Here is a 14,463-nt window from a genome sequence, read left to right as displayed (position 1 = left end):
TGTCATTTCTCCTACAATAACTTTTCATGTGTTATAACAATTAGCTTGTATTCAGAAGAATTCAGTAGATGCCTCACTTTATAATTTTCTTGGATTTTTTAAAAAGAGAAAACATCTTCCAAGGTGGGCCCTCACTTGAATAAAATTACTGGAATTCCAAAATTCTTTTTCGTAGGTCCTTCAAAAAGAGTTATAGACCTGTTCACCATGCATTAACCCTGAACCTTCTGTTCCTCAGATCTGCAGTGGGTTGATGGAAGGTACCATTTGCCTTCAGCTTCCAAGTATGCAAAATATTGTACTTCAACATGAAGTGACTTCTTCCAGGTTACACAAACTTAGACAAACAGTCTAGCATTTCTGTAAGCAGTAATGTCTCCAGATGGCAGGTCCGAAATGCATCATTGCCTATTTCTTTTCCTTCTGGGTCTGAAGTAGTAATTGAATTGCAAAGATTTAACCCTCTGGTCAGAGCCCTGACCAACCTAAAATGTACCTAAAGAATATAACAAAACATGTATTCTTAGCCATGGCCAATGTATTGATCTGTTTTTCTGTACTACACATATTTGTTATAAGGGATGCCTTCTACCTGGAGTGTGATGGTTGATAGGTTAGTGATTGCTATAAAAAAGAGCATCAATAATACTCTGTGTATTATAAAAACAAACAGAAGAAGGCAGAAGGGGATATAAACAAATGGAACAGTTATGTTACCACCTTGTTAAATTTGATGTACTTATATTACATACTTTTAAGAAAACCCTCTATATAAAAACCAATTCAGTAGTTCATAAATACTGTTTCTTACTTTTGTTTGTATATTGAAATGTTTGTGCTTGATAAATAAATTCACAAAAAAAGATCTAATTTTGTAAAAAGTGTATGACTAAAGAAGATGATGGGGAAGAGGCTAGCTCCTTTTTAAAAAATACTAATTTTAGTAATTACTAATAATTTTACTGATTTTTTGATGCTAACTACTTGTTACTCTATTTCCTGTAGCCAGTGTCAGACTACCTAATGGGATATTTTCTGTGTGACTTAGGAATAACCAGCAACATTTTCACTTTTCTCAGTTGGTATGGGATGGATTATCAATTGCCAGCTGGCCTCAGGCTTTTTATCCAATAATGACTGGGATTATAAGAATTTTTCATTTGTTTGTTTACTTGCTAGAAATCACTTGACTCAAAAAGAAGATTCCTTTCTCTCATGCTTTGAATGCTCTTCTTCATTTCTGCCTCCTGGCTTCCTTCAAATCTCAGCTAATATCCCACCTTTTATAGGAAGCCTTTCCCAATGTTTCTCCTTTCCATTTCCTTTCCTCCATTGCTTATTTCCAATTTATCCTATATGTAGCTTGCATGCATATTGCTATTTGCATGTTTCTCTCCCATTAAATTGTGAGCTGTTCAAGGGTAGGGATTATCTTTTACTTTTTTTTTTTTTTGTATTCCCAGCATTTAGCACAGTGAATAATTAATTCTTTGTTGATTGGTTGACCAAGTTTGGGAACAATCACTGCAAGACCTCCCCATTTTTGCTTCTGACTTGCCTCCTGATTAATTCTCTGATTTTAAAGGTAGTCTATTGGGTTTAGTCTGTAGCATTCAATTCAGTAATTCTCCAAACTGGAGAAACCTTTCTTCTCATTGTCATGGCCTTCAGTCTAGGTAAATCTCTTCTATTAGCTAATTTCCCCTCTCTCAATCTTGAACTGAGAAATTTTAAGCTTAGACAAAATAATCATTAATGGCTTATGTGATTTATTAGCAGTATCAAGTAAAAACACAAATAAACATTCTATCAAGATACAAGAAACTGTGATGGTACTTACAACCAGAGTTACCTCTTTTTCCACTCCTTTAAAACCATCCTCTCAGATGCTCTGAGGTTGCTGAAGAACAAGATTCAAGTTTAAATAATGGGTTGAACTTTCTGTAGCATTGTGCTCTGGGGAAATAGGGAAAAAGAAAGAGCTGTGGACTGATTTTCAACCTTATGAACTGCCAAAACTATAATTCAGCTCTAGTTCACTCCTTCCATATGCTCTTCTTCTGTTTCTCTCCTGTACATTTTATATACTCCAACACTAATGTCCCATTATCTCCTAGAACTGTCTATATTCTTCTTTCAAAGCTTGGGTAGAAGTTCTTTTCTTAAGGTAACTAGAAACAGAAAAAAAATGAATTGTACTGAATGCTTATGAATACTTTAGCCCAAATATTCTCTATTAGCTTGGGAAGGTCTTCCAAAGCCTTTGTTATTCCCAGAAAAGATCCTTATTCTAGGCTTTCAACAATCTATGACTACATTCCTCTGCATACCCCAACTAAAAATTGTAGTCCCTGAAAAATCACTTGCAGGTTATGCTTGGCACCTGCAAATTTGCTCTGCAGACACCATGATAACATTAGTATTTGGTGTAACAGGAATGATTGTATGAACATCATAAGTAATCATCCCACAGTACTGTTGACATCAAATCCACATTACCATTAAAAGCAGTAGACATAGCACAAAGCAAAATACCACTTGAGTGGTTGAGTTGATGACTAAAAATCTAAATTGCATGCAGATATTGCAAGAGTATGTATATATTTATAGTACACATGCAACCAATCCTAAACTGCAAAAAAGTGAACCCAAACAATATCAATAGCCTTAGATAATAGCAATATGTGTATAATTATTAGACTATACATAAATGGAAAAATCGCACACCAACAGCAAATATATAGCTACAGAATATGTAAGACACTAGAAGTAATGAATATCAACACATGTAATTACACACAAGGCATGTATTACTTGGGGAAACCTTTATATTGCCATCACACTACCTGTATAGCCACTTCTCATAATTTTGTCGATAACCTAAGTTAGCCTAAGTAAAATAATTCTAGCTACTTTGTGACTTACTCACTTTTCAAGATCAATATCTAAGCTGGTTGATGTAGGCTGATCATTATTATTATCATGAGACTGATAGACCTGTATTCCTAAATTAGAATTCTTTAGGGACCTAAGATGTCTATCCGAATTTTTAAGCTCTATGTATATTGTGCTTGTAACCTATGGTCCCTATAGCTTGAGAGTCTAGGCGGGAAATGTTTTTCTTTTGTGTTCAGTCTTCCCCCAATTTGAATTGAGATCCTCTTCAGTCCTAGACAAGGTCATTGGGTTAAGGAACATAATGTCTTTTTCACTGGAAGTATCTCCTAAACTATCCCCTGTTTGGTGGTTAAATCCCTTCATAACCCCTGATCAAGCTGGTTTATTCTGAACCTAAAGATATCACTTCTAAAGGAGAAGAGAGGAAGAGGAAAGTCTTAAAAGCATTAGAAAATATGTAGTCTCAAACGTGACATATGGATCCACAGGCATTTGAGATATCCACCTCAAATTGGAGTTTTTGACCATGTGTATATAAAAATTGTGCTTTCCTACTCATGACATGCCTACTTTTATTGAAATAGGCAGAGATAAAAACTTCTCAGTTCTCCACACTGCACAAATTTGAGCAGAATTTTCTTACAATAGGTCGTCTTCAGCTTTGTAGACTTGATGAACTAGACTGCTTAATTAAAGGAATTTTACACATTGATTCCGGTGGATTCAGCGGACAATACTGATGAAAACCTGGGTGATTCTGAAAAATGTCAGAAGTTGCTTTTCAGTTTGAAAAATGCATATTCTCCTCTTCTGGTGAATATTGGATATGGAGTTAGCATCTTGGCAGTATATTTCAGAGATAATTATAAGTGTGCTACTGGTACAGTCTTAGGAGAGGAACTCTTTTTTTTTTTGGTCTTTGCTGTCTCCTGACTGGCTTCCCCACTTTTGAACAGACTTTTTAAATGCTGCCCCTTGGAGACAGTACCAAGGTGGATAAACTAGTGCAAGGCATTAATTAATTAATCAATCAATCAATCAATTAAGGACTATGGGAGCATTTCATTGCCAGAATGGTCTGTAGCCTCTAGTTTGAGAAACATGACCAAGTAGAAAAAAGAGGTTATCAGCAAAGAGGACCTGGCTAGAACTACTTTAATCACTACCAGTCATCAACAACACTGATTCAAGCATGGACTTGTGGACTTAATTGAGAACATTAAGCAGGTGGTATATGTTGGAACTTTTTTTTTTCATTTTGCAAACATGCCATTTCCATGAGACTTCTTGTGGATTCCTTGGATTATTATTCCAAGAGGCAGATGAAAGGATTTTTTTTTTCAGGCATGAAGATTATTTTGGAGTAATGGGTGCTCTCCTAGAACTATTGAAATGACCCTGATCTGTTGTCTGAAATTGCAACCAGAGCCTTCCACAATCACAACAGAATATGCAAACTTCTTTCCTTTAAATAAAAGATGCCTTCTATTAGATTTTATCATAATAGACTATAATCTGAATTGAAATAAGCAAAAAAGACAGACGTATTAAGTTTCTGAAGAGATCTTGAGTTACGCCAAGAGAAATCCCTAAAAGAAATGAACATAGAGATGTGTGGACTCTGCCCATCTCACTGAGGATCCCTTGTTTAAATTCATTCTGTAAAGTCACGTTAAGCCTGTCATGTGGGAAATAGTGTCACTCAATGAAGCCTCTTCAGGTGAGCTGGTCTGTCTTCAGCAGGCAGAGGTTCAATGTCTCATCCACAATGTTAAAAGTCATTCAACTTATCTGTATTCTAATCTAATCATAGCTTTGTAAATATGCTCTTTGGAGTCTTTTTTCTCCATGTTATTTACTGAAGCATTGGTTTTCAGGCTTTTGTGTTGATGAGAATGTCAAAACATAACTATGATGTGTATGTACGTGTATCTTTTTTAAAAAAAAAATTTCATTCTGAAAGTTTCTGTGTAGTCAATTCCAAGGGTTTAATGGTTTGTGTACCCTTTTACTCAACTTCAAAAACTAGTATGTTTTGAAGAAGCAATTTGTCAGATTACATTATAATATCTTAATCTTAGCCTAAGGTATTTTTTGAAAGCACTTCTTCTTTAGAGTGGCATTGTTTCCTTCCATTTTGTGGATTGGATTATTGAGACACCCTCTCAGTCAAATGTGTGTAATTTGTGTAGTTTATATGTGAATGAACTAGTGGATAAAACGTAGTCTGGTGTAGACTTAATTTAGATTATTACAAAATACAAGCAGCTAATAAAATAGACAAATTGCCAAGAGGTGGGAACTTGGCGACTACTTCAGATTCAGTCAAAAATTAATTGGAGGTTTCATTTGAAATTCACAAAACACAAGTCTAATATCCTCAGAGAAATATTTTTTGTAAGCTATGGATAATGCATGCTTTACTGTTCTTTGGGGAATGGTAGCAATCAGAAGAAAAATTCTTTTAGTGTCTGATGGGGAAAAAATGTTAAATCTTATTTGAAATTGCAACTTTATATAAAGTTTTGGTGAGTATAAATAAGATAATTATCTCAAACACTGGATTTTCTGTAATCACAGGATCAGAAATTTTATATTTTCCCCCAAATATAGCAACTTCTGCATATGAATTGTTTGATAGTGGTTATAGCTCCTATATATTAACCTAGGTTAGGCAGGGCATTGATGGGTTCCTTCTAAGAACAAAGTGTTATCCTTAATCAGATTTTTGTTCCTCTAGCCTGCCTTCTCAGACTCTATCCTTGGCATTCTCTCTCCTCTTAAAGGAAGAACTTTGGGTACTAGTAGGAAGAGCTGATTGAAGAATTTTGAAGAGGTTCGGAAAGTTCTTTAACATAGATGAGGGGAAACTTCCTTAAGCAGAATTCCTTAAAGAATTCAGTCTAAGCCTGTCTTCCTAGAATTGATATGTGAGTGGGAACTTGGTATTAGGTCATTGGTGCTGATGCTGTACTTATGCATCAGTAGTGAAAGAGGGACCAGGCTGATGTAGTTTTGACCTTCAATTTAGGTATCAAAGGCCTTACTCTGAGCAAATATTCCTGAATAGGAATTTTTTTTAACATAAAGATTTTTCTCTTATAATTGTTTATGAGTAAAGCTTTTCTTAAATGTCATTCACTATTCCTTCTTTTTCTACCCTCTGCAGGTCTTCTCAAGGTCTGTTATTAACTTTTTCTCCCTAGAATCCTGTGTCAAACAAAGATGTGCTCTCTGCTGTGTATTTGAGAGGTTAACATTCCATCAACTCTTACCTAACATCTTATAGCTCATTTTTAAGCAAGTGTCTCACCAAAAAGCACATTCACTATTTTGTCAACAAGCTCCGTTACTAGAGTACTAAAAAGAGAGTAAAAGAGAATATATAATGTTATTGATCATTTGATTCCTACCACCTATGTTTTCTTAACAATGTGCTGAAATAGCCCATTCCATTTTCCCCTGAACTTAGCATTGTAATTGGTCTCTAGAAACTCCAAAATCAGGATTCTCTGATGCTACATCCATGCTAGTCTCAGCAGTAGTCCCATTTAGCACCAGCTGCTATGAGAGTTTCATTTGGAAATCTATTTTTCTAGCCTTTTCAGAAACTCTTTTAAAGATCAATAGTAGTCATGATGCCCTGTCATGGTTATACAGAGCAGTGATCAAACCATTTAGGAGTTAAACTTTGGAACTGTTGGCAGAAATTAGCTCCTCAGCATCCACACTTCCTCCTTGGATTAGATTAGTAGGACAAGCTTGTGTGTATACTCACATGTGTTTGTATGCACACACACACACATACACACACATAACCGAGAAAATGGTTTGCAATATTTCCAATTCACCATGTGCGAAGAAGCATGCCTTATTTTCTTCTGTCCATTCATCCTTTCCCTGTGCCCATGTACATTCTTTAGTAGTTTGGTCTGGTGCAATTATATATTTTTCTTGGACATAGAAGGTCTGAGCAAGTCAAAAAGCCTGAGCCTGCTCTCACTTTTTCCTTTCTACCCCTCATTTCTCCAGTTTGCCTGTTTCATCACTGTCTGTATATCTGTATACCCATAGCCTTGCAATACTGGAAACAGTTTTGGAGGCCTAGAATTTAGTTGTATTTTGAATATTGAATTCATGTATGCATGATGTATTAAAAACTATTTTTTGTAAGGTAGCTTTAAAAATTTTTTAAATTTAAAATTTCATTGTGGATATACAATTAGAATTACTTATTCTCCAAAAAAAGTTCCCTCATAACATGTCTCCCCTTCCTTTCCAGTCTTCTTACGCTGGTCCTCAAACCCCTAAAGGTGCTCTGCTATCCAGTGATATTGGATTCCTTTCCTTTTCTTAGACAAGACACTCCATTTCCTGATTCCCAACATTTTCACTGTCTATCCAAAAGGCATGGAATGTTTTCCCTCATCATCTCCACCTCCTGACTTCACTGGATTCTTTACATTGTAGCTATGATCCCACTTTCTACAGGAAGTCTTTCCTGATCCCTCTTAATTATAGTGCTTTCTCGATTATTTATAATTAATCCTATATCTATTGAGTTTATGAGCATCTAGGTGGTGCGGTGATTAGAGTGCTGGTTCTGAAGTCAGAAAGACTCATCTTGAATTCAAATCTGGCCGCAGATACTTACTAGCTATATGACTGAGCAAATCACTTAATCCTGTTTGCCTCAGTCTTCTCATCTGTAAAATGAACTGGAGAAGGAAATGGCAAACCACTCCAGCATCTTTGCCAAGAAAATCCTGAATGGGGTTGCAAAGAGTCAGACATAACTGAAAAATGACTAAACAACAGAAATCTAGTTCGTACGTAGTTATTTGCATGTTGTCTCTCCTGTCATACTATGAATTCTGAAAACAGGAACTGTCTGTCTTTTAACTTGTCTTTTTATTTCCAGCATTTAGATATGCTGGAAATAAATGTGTCTGGCACATAATAGGAATGTTGTTTTTCTTTGAATACATCAAACATAGATCTTACACTTCTCAAAGCAGTTCCTGCCATAATAATCCAGTAATCTTGAGGGTTCTCTCTTGACCCATTTGACCAAAGTATCGTATATTGGTTTTGTAGTCAAAGAGTGATATGTCCTGGGTAGCACTGAGTAGTTTTTGGTACTGGGCATGGGATCAATTATAATCCACTACAGAGCTCCATTGTACATTTTCAACTTCTATCATTATCTTAATTATAAGGTCCTTTCTAGGGATTGGAATTTGAATTCTTTGGGTTTCTTGGTTTATATAACTCTTTCTTAAGTCTTTCATCAGCCATCTCCTGTTACAACCAGTTATCAAAGGACAACTGAGGTAAGAGGGTTGATTCAATAAAATAAGATTCACACACATTGATAACATGTTATTTGGTGGAAGTTCTTAAACTCTTAAGGTCCTTGGAATTCCTCCAAAACTGAATCTGAATTTCTCTGTAACTTTTGTGAATTCCTTTGAACAGATTAACCCTAGGATTTTCCTTTCTTCCAGGAAGGTCCTCCAAAGTGTCAGTGATTCCAGGAATGTTCTCTTAAACCTTTTTTTGATTTTGGCAACCTGGGGTAATAAATTATTTCTCTTCATCCTTCTTTCCCCTAACTGAGCTTTCTTGCCCTCCCTGTTTCTGGTCATTAGAATTAAAATTTTACTGCCTTTACCTAATAGCAATGTTGTGAAGAGTTGTTTTTCACAGGAATACTTTTAAGAAGGAATTTTTAACTCATTCTTAAAGAATTTTTACCAAAACAAATAGGAGAAATGAATAATGCTAACTTTTACTGACAAATGACCCCTGATATTTGAATTCTTTTGAACATTTATTTTTAGAAAATTGATTTGTATATTCAACTCTTGTCCCAGAAGAAATTGTGAGCAATATAGCCTTGAAGGTTAAAGGAGCTATTTTTACTAGAAATAGAGGAAAAAAGAGCTAAACAAATTCAAATTTATGATGCTACTTCTTGATTTGGGGATCATCAGAGTATTTATATTTAACTTCTATTGTGAGGGCTTACTATATCTTAATGTGATGTACAATGATATTTTTTATATGTGTGTGGGTGTGTATGTGCATATATGTATATATATACACACATATATATGACTTATTGACTTAGTAATATATAGATGCCCCTATTTTACCATTTTCCTTAATTTTTCTATTGCCAATGACTAATCATATTTGCTATTTTGACTAGCATATATGATATACTTCCATATTTCCAAGATTTGGTTTCTCCCTCTAGTAATATAGATTTCAAAGCTTCTGAAGTCAATATTTGATGATTGAAAGTGGCAATGGCTAAAAAATACATCATTTGATGGGCAATCTTGTTATGGCTCCCTACTAACTACTAAGCTATTTCTCTTATAACAGATCTAACACCTGGCTTGTAATTGAAGACTTTTTAGCTTGGTGAGACCTGCTGGAGCTGGAACTCCACTGGCATAACTTTTGATAGCCTGTGGTCACTTTTGCACCATTAGGAAGCATTATCATATCCACATGTTCATACATTTGAGAAATAGTAAAGTTTAGAGTGATGCCATCAGTGCCAAGAAGGCCTGGGGTCAAGTTGTACCTATTACACATACCCTGTGTAACCCATGGCAAGTTACTTTAACTTTCTGTGCTCTTCTAGATAACTCTTTAAAAATATAAATTAGAAGGGAAGCGTCAATCTACATTACTAGAGAGAGTCTCCTCATCTGGAAAATCCTTCTATCAAGGATATTATAAGTTCATTTTCTTCCTTCCTTCCTCCCTTCCTTCTTTCTGTCTGAAAAGTATGACAGATCTTAGAGTCATCACTGTTCAAATGTAATCCTAATATTTAATAGCATGTAAGAAATATGTGAGAGAAGATCCAGACAATGAAAATTGTATAAATGAAGTATCATAAGGGTCAATGTATTCATCAGTTAGTTAACAGTTCTTTATTAAGTGCCTGTAATGTTCCAAATGTGATTCTAGGTACTGGGGATAAAAGGAAAAACAAATGACCCATAATCTCTACTTGTAAGAAGCTTACAATCTAATTATGTAGAAAAATAGAATATAAACATAAAGTTAACAAATATGTACAAAATAATTAAATAAAAATTAGTTTGGGAGGGAAGCATTAGCAATGGGATTTGGGGGATTGGGAATCCAGCAAAAACTTAATGCTATAGATAGCACTTACCTCTTAAAGGAAGAGAAGGGCTCTATGAGGGTAGAAGTAAAGACAGAGTACATTTTAGGTATGGAGATGGCCAATGTAAAGGCACAGAGATGGAAGATTAAATGTCATACGTGATGTGTATGTGTACATATGAAATGGTAGGTAGTATAAATGTATCCAAACATACACATATGTATTTTAGGCTACTTTTAGTTGAAGTTTTTGTTAGTTATTATATGTTAACTGTTTAACATAGTGATTACAGCTGTACGATGATAACTTTGGTAGCCTGCAATACATTTCTTGTACATAATACATTTTCCCCTAAATTAAAACTATTTCATACTGTACCAACTCATCTTACTCAGATAACTTACTCATTTGTTTATAGATATACATTTCCATAATGCTCATGAAATTAAAACCACAACAACCACAAGAAAACAAGAAAATACTGCTTCTGGGAAGGTTGAGGTCTTGGTACCAGTGTGCAACTTTTACCCGAATGGGATTCTTTATAAAAAGTTGTTCAAGTGAAAGTGAATTGATTGAAGACAGGTCATCTGAAGCTATCTAAAGTGTCATTTGTTTTATGTGTTTCTGGAAAGAGGGCTGTGCCAGGCCTAGAGGCCTGTGGGCTACCCGAGTCTTCCCTTACCTCTATCGGAGGTCTTCGGTTGGCCAAACCGGATGCTCGTATGAGAGAAAGGACGTTCCAGAGTCGAACAAGGGTTGAGCTTTATTTCAGGGTCTAGTTACAAGTGCAGGGGAATTCTTCCTTAGGAGGGAGCGAAGAATCTCCCAAGGAGGCAAAGATCTTACAATACGAGATTGGAAGTAGAAGTATAAGTGGGGAGAGAGGGGGAGGGGAGAGAGGAGAGAGGAAAAGCGGAGCCTTGTTGTCCTGTCCGCTCCGCGCCCCTCCGCCCAAGAGAACCTTCAGGCTTTCCTGATCCTACTTAAGTTCTCCAGTCGCATAGTTTGCATCTGAATACCGTGCCTGTTAGGTGTGCCCAGATCCGGGACAGCCTCGAGAGCGGGGATGCTCCTCCCATCACGTATCTCACGGGAAGAGGCGGAAATACACGAGATAGCTCGGTCTCCTCCTCGATTCCCTGTTGTTATTATGGGGGGCCTTGTGAGAACTCTAAGATTTAGAAGTTCCCACCTTTACCCACCCGAGACTGTCCACATGGAATTGAGCTTCCATCCCCAGCAGGGCTGTATCTCCAAAATGAAAAAAAATCACCTTAGATCCTTTACAAGGAGGATATTTTGGGGATCGCAGAAATAAACAATGACACAGTCAGGCAGCTTTGTGACCTACCTCCCACCAGTGAAAACACCTGTTCTTCTCCACTAGCCTATCAGACATACAGAAGAGATGGCATAAAGCAATAGAGATGCTTATGAATCAATGCCCTCTCTTACCTTCCTTTTATTCTTAGGAGAAAGGTTAGAGTGAGTGGACATCTTACTCTCTGTTCCAGTCTCCCACTACTGACATAAGATAATGTGAAAGATAGATCTACCTGCCCAGGAGTCAGAAAATATGTCTTTAGGGGTCCACTGTTCACCATCCTCATGTCTCTTTATTAATGGAGAGTAATTGGGAAATATGAGGCTTTTAAATGAAGACATACAAAAAGTTATTGAGACTTTAGCTTAGAATAGTGAAAGCTGACAGAATATTATTAAGATCTCTAAAATCATGAATAAAATAGACAAGGAGAACATAAACTTATTCACCAAATTCTGAAAGAATAAAACAGGGGGACAGACATCTTTTAAAACTATCACTAGGCAGTGTTAGGTCAAGTCAGAGGAAATACCATTTCTTCTACTAGGTAATAATAATATTCCAAATGTTTTAGTTGACGGGTGAGCTTGTCATTATAGGCATTTTCCATTGTGATGCAGTTCATAGCCCAACATCCACATCTTTTTGTTCTGTTTGACTCTTTCACTACAGTCTTATTCTGATGCCTCATTGTCACATAGACATGCCATTAACCTATTGGAGCCTGTGCCAATGGAGCACAGGCCCTGACAGGTCCAACCAATCTGGAAAGGCTCAGTACAGTTCTAGCAATAGACTGTCACTTGATTCCTAGAACACCTACAGTAGGTTTGGTCTGACAGGCAGGTGACTGTATGAAGATATATTTTTAGTGAAGGTAACACATGAAGTTATTAATAGTTTGTGTCACAGAGGGCTTGTGTGATCACAAGCCTCAGTGGAGGGAACATCCATAATAATGAATTTATGGATCCTTCTAATAATAATACTTTGCATTTAAATAGTACTTAAAAATTTATTAAACACTTTCTGTATAATAGTCCTGTGAACTAAGTAGTATAGTTAGTATTATCCCTATTATACAGATGGAGAAATGAAGGCCCAGACAGAGGAAATAACTTGGCTTATAGTTGAGCAGCTAATAAGTATGAGAATCAGATTTTAACTGAGATCTCTCAAATCCAAGGAGTCTGATGCTCCTTCCACTATAGTACAACTGCCTCTCTGGAATGGCACGTTCTGAAATATACATGAATTAAATAGAAGTTTGGGCATATTAATGAATGGCAAAGAGGTAAATGTCTATTAAGAGAAATTGAGAAACAAGTTATATACATCACTGTATCACTTCTTATATTTCTTTTTTATTTTATTTTTGAAGATTCAGTTTAGTCATTTATTAGTCATTTCTGACTGAGATCGCATGTAGGATTTTCTTGGCAAAGATACTTGAGTGGTTTGTCATTTCCTTTTCCATCTTATTTTGTAGATAAGGTAACTGAGGCAAACAGGCTGAAGTGACTTGTTCAGGGTCATAGAACTAGTAAGCGTCTGGTACTGTATATGAACTCAAGAAGATGAGTCTTTCAGACTCCAGGCCAGGCATTCTATCCATTGCATTATCTAGCTGCCCATTGTTGAGGATAGTTCTTCCTATCTCATTTTGTCTGCGAACATAGTGGCTACTCCTGGGCTGATTAATTGAGAAACTTTATTCTGCTCCATTTTTCCAACCAGGGATGTTTTTCCCTTTCTTACTCTTCTAGACCTCAGTTATTCAGAATAACCACTGTATCACTTCTTGTGCTTCTCATTGTATTCAATGACTGTGTTTATGAACAACTCTCCTTTGTGTTTCAGTATCTTTAAAAGACACTGTGAAACTGCTAATTGGTCCTTTTACTATGAACTCGAGGCCATCCAATTGACATTTATACACATTGCATAACATGTTTTTTCTCATCCATATATTGGCTTTCCATTATGTAGCTTAGTTTTCTAAATCTGTTTTTCCCCTAACCATGTATTGATGTCAGATGGTAGACATAAATTCATCCCAGCTATAATCAAGCTCTTCTTTTTTAAGTTCCAGAAGTTAAGTACAAGAAGCCTTTATATCCTAAAATCTAACCACCAACATTATTCAGAAAATCCATAGAAGAGTCATTGAACTTTGAAATGATTTTGTTCCCTTTACACTGAAAGGAAGTTGATGATGAGACTATTGATCTGTCTCACAGGGTTATAATTAGGTGTGACTAATAAAAGAGACTGTACCAGTGAGTCTATTATTAACTCTGAATTTCTTTTTCTTTTTCAATAATTTCATAATTCATTAAATATTTCCTAATTGCATGTAAAATTTTTTTAACTCTCATTTTTAAAAATGTTGAGTTTTAAATGCTTTCCGTTTTTTTTCTCCTTGCTAATTGAGAAGGGAAACAATGTGATATCGATTATACATTTGAAACCATGCAAAATATATTTTCACATTAACCATATTGCAAAAACAAACAAGAAACCCACAAACAAAATAAAACAATAAATATAAAAAAGTGAAAAAGTATATTTCACTCTGTGTTCACAGTTAATCAGTTCTCTCTCTGGAGGTGCATGACATCTTTCATCATGAGTCATTTAGAATTGTCTTGGATCATTGCCTTGATCAGAGTAGCTAAGTTTTCCACAGTTGATCATCCTAACATTACTGTTGTTACTGTGTACAAAGATCTCCTTGTTCTGGTAACTTCACTTTTCATTACTTCATATCAGTTTTTTTTTTTTCTGAAATCATTCTGTTCATCATTTCTTATAGCACAATGGCATTCTATCAATCATACATCACAGGTCATTTGGCCATTCCCCAAAATTCTTTGCCACCATAGAAAAACTGCTATAAATGGGTCCTTTTCCTTTATTTTTAAAATTTCTTTGGGATGCAGACCTAGTAGTGGTATTGCTGGGTCAAAGGATATGCATAACTTTATAGCCCTTTGAGTGTAGTTCCAAACTGTTCTCCAGAATGGTTTGATTAGCTCACATCACCAGCAATACATCAGTGTCCCCATTTTTCCATATCGCCTTC

General features: G+C 35.8%; 1 protein-coding gene and 1 pseudogene across 5 annotated transcripts in view; both read left to right on the top strand.

Annotated features, from left to right (window-relative positions):
* RGS7 (regulator of G protein signaling 7) overlaps window positions 1-14,463 on the top strand; it is a 699,575-nt gene that overhangs the window by 304,315 nt on the left and 380,797 nt on the right. The gene's annotated exons all lie outside the window — the stretch shown is intronic.
* LOC140524099 (pantothenate kinase 2, mitochondrial-like) lies at window positions 3,273-4,294 on the top strand (annotated as a pseudogene).

This window comes from Notamacropus eugenii, chromosome 2 (genome assembly GCF_028372415.1).
Source record: "Notamacropus eugenii isolate mMacEug1 chromosome 2, mMacEug1.pri_v2, whole genome shotgun sequence".
Classification (NCBI taxonomy): domain Eukaryota; kingdom Metazoa; phylum Chordata; class Mammalia; order Diprotodontia; family Macropodidae; genus Notamacropus; species Notamacropus eugenii.
This window is presented reverse-complemented; position numbering and strand designations above follow the sequence as displayed.